The sequence below is a fragment of the Mycteria americana genome, chromosome 9 (genome assembly GCF_035582795.1).
Source record: "Mycteria americana isolate JAX WOST 10 ecotype Jacksonville Zoo and Gardens chromosome 9, USCA_MyAme_1.0, whole genome shotgun sequence".
Classification (NCBI taxonomy): domain Eukaryota; kingdom Metazoa; phylum Chordata; class Aves; order Ciconiiformes; family Ciconiidae; genus Mycteria; species Mycteria americana.
Genome location: NC_134373.1, coordinates 18571821 through 18579047, shown reverse-complemented (window position 1 = coordinate 18579047; position 7227 = coordinate 18571821). Strand labels below are relative to the sequence as shown.

General features: G+C 42.4%; 1 long non-coding RNA gene across 1 annotated transcript; it reads left to right on the top strand.

Moving 5' to 3' along the window:
• The first annotated feature begins 153 nt into the window (after nucleotides 1-153).
• On the top strand, nucleotides 154-6568 carry LOC142414774 (uncharacterized). The gene is made up of 2 exons (XR_012777210.1): nucleotides 154-2201; nucleotides 3372-6568. It is a non-coding gene; the product is annotated as an uncharacterized LOC142414774 (long non-coding RNA).
• The last annotated feature ends 659 nt before the right edge of the window (nucleotides 6569-7227 follow it).

Below are 7227 nucleotides of genomic sequence, written 5' to 3'. Positions count from 1 at the left end.
AGCCGTCGGTGCTTGCCCGCGCAACCTCTCGGAGCCGGGGGCGGCTCGGTGCGTTCCTCCTTGTGGCTCAGCGCAGCCGCGTATCTGCGGGCGTGTCCGTGCGTGTCCTGTCCATGCAGCACTTCGCGGCTTCGCGTAGTCAAGCCGTGAGTCCAGCGCCCGTGCGGGAGAGATGGGAGTGACGGCGAAAGCCGGCGGAGAGCGGCGATGGATCACGCTGCGGGGGCTGGCGCGGAAGAGCCGCCTCTGGGCCGGCTGCCGGCCGCCGAGCAGCAGAATGCCAAGCAAGTGGCCGAACTCGCAAAGCAGCCAGAACAGAGATCTGGGGATTTGGGGTTCGATACGCACAAATCGTTTGGAATCGATACCTTCGGATGAGGTCCCTCACCGAGCAGTAGTGTCACTGGTCCTGATAACACCTGTGTCAACCTTGTCACTTCTCCAGCTATTTAATATGCGTCCAACAACATACCGTATTCCTCGGGCGTAACGGCAAGCACGTGCCGCAGCACACCCAAAAGTAGGAGGGAATGATTTACAGCGATGGGCCACGGGCCTGGATCCCTACCCCTATGGTCATAGTTACCAAATTACTGGAGTGTCTTATCTTAAACCACTTGTCGTTATTTGGTGAATGACATTAGTCAGAGAGCTAGCTGAATTCCACTTGGAAGTACAAGTAGCAGTCAAATAGTTACTCAATTCAGTGCACTGAATACGGCTTTGAAAAGGGTATGACCGCTGCCATTGTGTTTGTAGCCTGGCTGAAAGTATATGACAATATATACCTTTCAAATGATCCTTTGGTCACCCTTTGGGCCCATTTTTGAGCCTACTTTCAGCTATCTAATACACCCAAGTAGCGTGGAATTAGGACACTTACTAGCCATAATAGAAGATCTAACTGTTCTTCTGCAGGTGCTTAGTTAGCTTCTGTGGCTTGCAGCCAGAGTGCTGCTATAGTCTCTCTCAGACTGGTGCACTATGCCTGCTTTGGCCGTTGCGCTGTGTTAGTGCACCTTGCAATTTAAACAGGGCTAATGTGAAGGTCTCATTTGCACGTTTGCCCTACAAGGTACAAGAGTGTGACTTTATAAATTAAAAAATAGCACAAGTGTATACATTTGATAAACCTATCATAATTTAAAAAATTCTTTGCACCATCATGTTGCCAGTGGGTGTCTACCCAAAGATATTGCTTGCTGTAATTATATGAAATTGATATATCCACTTGAAGGAAGAAGAACCTGTAATCTAAGTAGATTTATTGTATGTGTGTTTGATAACTGTAATAGATACAGTGGAAGCACTTGCCTTACAATGAAATTTTATTTAAAACACATCCATAGGGCTACTAAACATATTATGGGGGTCTAAGCAGAACATATGCCGCATCACTGAATGAGCTAGGTATATTGAAGGAGCTCTAATGATGCTATGGCTTCGATTCCTTGGAGAGAGAATGCATGGTGACAATAAATTGTTTGTAATGGAGAACCAGCAGCAAAATTTTAAGTATATTCCTGTGTATTATTTTTGTAGTACCACTTTATTCTGTGGCCTAAAAGTGAACCCAACTGAATCCAGCCGAAAGGACTCTGTTGGAGACTCTGGAGAAACAGAAGTGGGCTGTCGCAAGTTAAAAAACCTTTGAGAACAGCTGCTGCCAGCTCTTTGCAAATGATGTTTTTATTAAGCACCAGCTTTTGACATTTTCAGTATTATGAAAGAAACAGCAAGCAGACCACGTTAGCACAAAATGAGTAATACACAATGTCAGTTCATGAAAAATTGCCCTGAAGCTATAAAGGTGTCTTTTCTACATGTTTTATTTAATATAAAGCAAAATAAAAGCAAACGTGAATCTTAGGCGTTGGCATAGATTGTATCATAGTGCAGAAACAGTATGCAAAACTAAGCCGTTTGCTTGGAGCCTGGAGTGAAAAAAAAAGGCAAGGACACTTTCTGGCCAGGCCAGATAAAAGAGCTTGACTATATATTTCATTTGTGTTCCTTGCTTAATTTCTTTTCTCCTTTCCTTATCTTCACACCTTGAGCTCAGGCAGACCAGCACTTCATTTCTGATGAGAAGGCAGCCATCCAAAAATCCGCTTAATGAAAATGCTGTATCTCACTGCACTACTCCCTCTGCACACCACTGGCGAACGACGTGTATGGCATTAGGAGCTTTCTGAAACAAAGTATGAGCAATACTTTTGCAATATTGTTATTTTATTCTGATTAGACAACCTGAAATACCTGGAAAGACAGGCTTGTTTGTTAGTTGCCCTTTATAGCTTTTTGTATAGTAAAGTTTTGAAGAAAATGTTTTCAATTAAAATTACATCTTCCTAATCCTGGAGTTTCTTTGGCATATAGTAACATCTCCGTATGGTATTCATAGAGGAACGTGGGCCCACATATAATGCATTGGTCTCCACTTGTAAATATGAACTTTTGGCCGAGCACAGAAAAATCCAAATGCTTTTCCGTTTGCTGTATTCCTGTTAGTGTATGTTCATCTACCTTATAAAACTTACATACCTAGTCTATATGTATTGACACCCATTATTACAATATTACGGCTTATATGCAAATGAGATAGATATAATTTCCAGGAAATTTGAAGTAGCTGAAGTAGTATATTCGAGAACAACCCACGGTGGTACTTTACTGAAGAGTAACAAAGAGTATAGAGAACTTTGTATGGCATACAAATTTTATTAGACATTCTCATTATTCCTATTCTTGCATTAGACTTTTTGTCAATCGTAATATTTCGAAAAAGATTTATTTTATTATCAGAATTTATTCTAAAATATTTTCATGCTCTTTTTAAAATGACAGGAAAATGGAAAGATCTGGCCATATTTTCAGATAATGGACTATTAACAACATTTGATGAAGTTCTTTCTAATGTATCTGCATAACATTTTATATTATTTTATATTAGAATAATTATGAAGATAGAAACTTCATAGTGCCACCTGCTGCTGAAAATACACATTTTAAAAACCTTGCTAGTTTGGGTACCTTCAAATAAAATGGCAATGGAAGAAAATATCTGTTGGAATAAAACCTTTCAAACCACTGAAAAATGTTGGAGACAAGTCTTGACTTTCTAAGTGAATTTCAGTCACACTGAATTTCTGAACTTTGAACCAGTGACTATTTTGACTGAGACTGTAATGAGAAGTGACTCTGAGGATCTGGGATTTTGACTAGAAGTTTTTTCGATGTTACATTTTTAATAAGAACTTTCATTTTAAAATTAGTCCCTATGATGTCACTAGAAAAACACAGATGAAAGGGTTCAGTGAAACAAAATTTATTTTTCACTCAGTGATAAGGAGACATCCTCTGTTTTACAGAGAGCTCTGCACGAGGTGTAAACCAAGGACCCTGGAACCAGCATCACATGCGGCACAAGCTGTTCCCTTCTTACATCACAAAGTCATAAGACGAACCATGGAACATTGCTTGGTTGTTGGCATAAGGTGGTACGTCCTCAGCCACGATGGCTGGAATTCATCTTCCCTAACCCTTACCATCTAAAGGTTAGATGAGGTTAATGTACCGTCTAAAGTACAGTAGCTGGTTCCTTCTTCACTTCATGGAGAAGACCCTATCTCTAGTACTAGTGAAATAGTAACCATATGCCTACAACCTTTTCCCATGTCCCAGACGTTAAGTATTGGCTATGATCTCATTCCCAGAAACCACGGAAACACAAGAAGTGGTAGGACTTTGTACATGAGTACAAACAAATCGAATATAGACCCCTGTTCTTCCTGAGGAAAGTTCGACTTTAAATTTGGCTCTGAGGAATCAGGAATGGTTTATCTTCTGCTGGTACTTGTCTCATCCTGTAGAATAAACTGACATTGAAATGCTTTGAGTGCATGATTGTCAGAGTTTCTGTCTTGTTATGGCTTGATGACTTAAACTTAAAAATTAATTTCTTTTCAAGTTGAAAAATTCTTGAGAGCAATGCATTTAAAATAGATAAAAGAGCTTGTAAGGATGATTTAGCCACTTCGTGACAGTATTTTAGAAGCCTTTGGAGGCACTTTGCACGACCCCCCTTTTCATTCACAGAGGAGGACTGCTGTCCTGACAGTATCACTCTGCAGTCCTTCATTGTGCAACAGCAGCCTGGTCTACTCAACAGATAACAATTTTCAGAAGAGCTTTTTGTAATGTACAGATGCTTAGGTACAGGCAATTCTGGGTGCACGTTTTACCAACATTACACATTAAGAATTCACCTTGTATTAAGTTAGCTTGATAAAAAACAAGATAAAGGACATTTCTTAGTTGTTGAGCTTATTGTGTCTTTCATGCAGTGAAAATTCATGCTGACTTTTTGATCAATTAAACAATTTTTTTTTTTTTTAATTTACTGAACTGGCTTTGGCTGGGATAGAGTTAATTTTCTTCATAGTAGCTTGTATGGTGCTATGTTTTTGATTTGTCATGAAAACTGTTGATAACATAGGGATGTTTTAGCCATTGCTGAGCAGTGCTTGCACAGTGTCAAGGCATTCTCTGATCCTCAGGCTGCCCCACCAGCAAGCAGGCTGGGGGTGCACAAGGAGTTGGGAGGGGACACAGCTGGGACACCTGACCTGAACCAACCGAAGGGATATTCCACACCATACGACTTTGTGCTCAGCAATAAAAGCTGGGGAAGAAGGAGGAAGGGTGGGGACCTTCAGAGTTACGGCGTTTCTCTTCCCAAGTCACCATTATGCATGATGGAGCCCTGCTTTCCTGGAGATGGCTGAACACCTGCCTGCCCGCCCATGGGAAGTAGTGAATGAATTCCTTATTTTGCTTTGCTTGCATGCACAGCTTTTGCTTTACCTGCTAAACTGTCTTTATCTCAACCCGCAAGTTTTCTCACTTTTACCCTCCCATTATCTCCCTCATTCCACTGGGGGAAAGCGAGCACGTGGCTGCGTGGGGCTGAGCTGCCCACTGGGGTTAAACCACGACAGTCCTTTTTGGTGCCCAACGTGGGGCTGAAAGGGTTCAAGGTAACAACAGATTTGATTGGAGTTTGCTAGACTGAATTTATAGCTGCTATAACTGCTATGAATTGGCAGGGTTCTGTGCTTGCCGTGGGGCTTGCTTGCCTTATTGTATATTACAGTCTAGTGCTCATTAGTGGCTGCTTTTTGCTCTTGCTGTTTGCTGTAGGGCTTATCATCTCCCCCTGCTGTGCCTGGGAGCATTTTGATAAGAGCAGTGGCCATGCGCCTGGGCTGGCCGATGGCCAGGGCATTGCTGCTATTCCTGTGCTGCTGTACTGGACAGGCTGGAGCTCCAGTGTCAACTTGAGTTGAAGGGACTTGACCATGCGGGAACAGGACATCCCAAAGTGTCTGTGGCTGTGGATAAGTCCATGTCAGAGCAGAAGCATCTGTGGCCGCGCATATGTCCACACCATAGCAGGTATACCCCTGAAGGGATTGTGGCCCAAAGATAGGTCCACACTGGAGAAGGTACACCTCGAAGCATCTGTGTCCATGGATAAGTCCACAACACAGCAGGTACACCCCTGAAGGGACTGTGGCCCATGGATAAGGCTGCACCGGAGGAGGTACACCTTGAAGCGACTGTGACTGCGGGTATGTCCAGGCCACATCAGGTATACCGCTGAAGAGACTGTGGCCCATGAGGAAGTCCATGCCGGAGCAGGTCCACCCCTAAGGGACTGGCGTCTGTAGATAAGTCCATGCTGGAGCAGAAGCAAGGGGAGGAGTACGCTGCAGTGTCCAAAGGGACCAGAGGTGGAGATTGTAATGGATATAGCTTTAAATTATTGTAACCTATGATTCGAGTTGCATGTTACAGGAAGTACTATAGCAGGAACCACCACCAGTGGAGGACAAGCCTTACAAGAAGCAGTGCAAGTGCAGCAGTGACCCAACCTGAGCTGGCTTTGGTGCCCAATAACTCCACACAACACACCACCTCTCCTGTCCTGAGTGACCACCATAACAGATAGAACCCAAGTCACCGACTAATGAACTCAATGGACGTTTCATGGACATTTTAGAGGGGTGGTCCATAGACTAAGGGAATGATATCTATCAAAGGATAGAAAGGGGGAAAGTTTCTAATGAGGATCTATTGGATAGCGTGGGACCTGAGCATGACGTAAATGGTATGGAATAAGGTGTGGAGAGTGTACTGGTTTTGGCTGGGATGGAGTTAATTTTCTTCGTAGTAGCTTGTATGGTGCTATGTTTTGTATTTGTGATGAAAACAGTGTTGATAAAACACTGATGTTCATGCTTCATGGTGTGATATAGGGGACGCCCACACTGAGCACTCTCACTGTTGGCTAGGTAATTATTTTGCTCATAGGTGCACAAGTTACAAGTTATGAGTTAATGAATTGTGAGTTATGAATTAGAGAACTTGTGAGCTAGAAACCTCATGACTTACATGATGAATTAGTGAATTCATGTGCTAGACTAGCCTGTACAAAGGGGACTGAGCCCTTGTTTGTCATGTTTGTTTTCTTTCCTAGCTCATAAAATAAAGTTTAATTTACAGAGTACATTGTCCTGTAAATTTGAGAGATCCAAATGGACCACGGCACAGAGTGAGTAGTCTGTGGCACTTCTTCCTATTACCTGTCCAAATACTTTAAAACTGCTTCTTTCCAAAGAGCGAACAGGCAGTGACTAGGGACGCTCCTCTGAAAGGAGCAGGGGAAATCCTTCACAACACTCAAGTTCTGTGTTGGTTTTCTACCCCAAATTCCTGTTTTGCTTTAAGGGCCTTGCCAAAGACCTCTGGTGTCTGCTTCTCTTCCTGGGTCAGTTATAATCCACCCAGTCCTTCCCTCTTGTTTCACTCACTATGGACTATGGACTTTCAGTGTTAATGTGTGTCAGCCTAAATAACTAAAAGCAATGCACACTGTATCCCAGAAAACTAGAAAGGTTGCAAATATGCTTCTTCCTTCTCAAAGAAAGGCGCAAACTCAAATCACAATCAGCAGGAAAATGAATAAGCTATTTGGTGATACCGTGTACAACAAAATAGCATCATAAAAATGAAATTATTTAAAGTAATATTCAAATCACGCAGTCATCGTTGATTTAGTTTCCAATTATACAGAGGTAATTGTATTAACGAACTGCCTCATTCAGTTTGGTGGGAAAACAATTGAAAGTTTTAATGTCCTGGCATCTGCAGATAATAAATGAT